Raw genomic sequence first — 1817 nt, 5'->3', positions numbered from 1 at the left:
ATACCAAATAGATCATGTACCACCAACCTTGCAACATTAATTTCTTTTGCATATCAAGCATTTGACAATAAAACACAATGTGATGTCATATACCTGTCTCTTATACACATCTAGATGTGTATAAGAGACAGATATTATACTAATAAGATTACATGTTTCCTGTTTCACCTCTATATATCTAGGTCTGCTGTATATTTACTTCCATTTCAGTGGAGCATCTTAGTCTAAAAGCAATACTTGAAAGAACAGGTCTACGTCGAGATGAATGAAAAAGATTTAAGCTATCTACGAGGCTTCCACTCATATGAACGTAGCTTTAATTTGCGTGTTCTTGCAGACGATACGGAGATTAAAACAGCTTATGAACAAGCAAGAGTAAGAGGAAGACTTCCTTTTAACAGATCAAAAATCTTAATTTTAGGAGATCACGGTGTGGGAAAGACGTCAACATGTAGACGCTTGCAAGGGAAGTATTTTCGACATGACGAGCCCAGTACAGTAGGAATCGAAACAAAAACTGTCAAAGCAAACGTTAGTGACGTTAACGGTAAGTGGTGTGAAGTATCAAATACACCACTAGAAGACTTTGAAAGTTCGGCAGCATGGTGGGCAGTATCACATGTGAGGAAACACGGTGCGAATGATACCACGAGGCCCGGTAACACGTCAGAAGTCAATCCACGAGTCTCGCCCAAAAATCTAAAGAAAGATACTTTTCTTCAGATAACAATCACTATTCCCTTACTAGTTATGTTTCTAAACGGTGGGTTTCCTTTCGGATTTGGACTAGCTGTGTGGATACACATTCTTTTCTTAACGTATGTAACCAATTTTCACACTGCGTACCGCTTCGGTTGCGGATACACTATCGGAATGGTATTGGTAGACAGCGCAATTAAATTGGGTCTATGGATCAACGTTAGCACTTTCACGATAATTTTGTATGTAATAACTGGCTTTATAGTTGGCGTGCTTATGGGAATAGGTGGTAGGACTGGAATATGCATAGCATTCTGTATTATGGTGCATCCTAAACAGAAAATATTTACCATCGATAATGTTACAGAAATGATATTAGTCATCTACACCAAATTATATTATAATTTGATAGTTTACATCGTTGTAATTATTACTATGGTGATGTTCAGATATGTTCCAGCTAAAATATTGTCATTGAGTCGACAGAACTGTATACCTGTATTACTAAGCATTCTTGTTTGTCTCATGGGCGCGGGATTTATCGGGGGGCCGAATTTTTTAAACCTATTTTATACATGTACGTGCATTTTTGTACTTGTAACTTTTTTATCCGCTGGAGTCCTTTTAGGAAGAATGTTTGTTGCCTATGGGTATATTCTTCAAATTTATATTATCAAGAAATGGGTTGGTTTTGTAGCTGGTATATTTATAGCATTTCTTTGTGGGTGGGAACTGCCAGATTTTAAAACTCTAAACTTACACGATACCCAATACTTTATTCCACGATATTTGTTCAGTTTATTGCTATTTCTGGTACCTATCGTTACCTTTCTTGTCTACGAATGGTTTTCATATGTGAAAGTGAAGAACACAACCTCTATACCGATAAGGCATATAAGAAAATCAATGGAAGCAGGTATTCGTAATGAATCCTATTTGGATGCTAGACTTAGTCTATGGGATTTTGCAGGACAAAACATATACTATAACACTCACCATCTCTTCATGCCAAAGCAGGGTGTATATCTAATTGTATTCAATGCCGTCAAAGCGGTTATGGATCCTGGAAAACAAATTAAACGGCTACAATTTTGGTTGCAATCGGTAGCTATGCATGG

This window comes from Anneissia japonica, unplaced genomic scaffold (genome assembly GCF_011630105.1).
Source record: "Anneissia japonica isolate Jap-2015-1 unplaced genomic scaffold, ASM1163010v1 scaffold287948_len850469_cov200, whole genome shotgun sequence".
In the NCBI taxonomy this organism is placed as follows: Eukaryota; Metazoa; Echinodermata; class Crinoidea; order Comatulida; family Comatulidae; genus Anneissia; species Anneissia japonica.
This window is presented reverse-complemented; position numbering follows the sequence as displayed.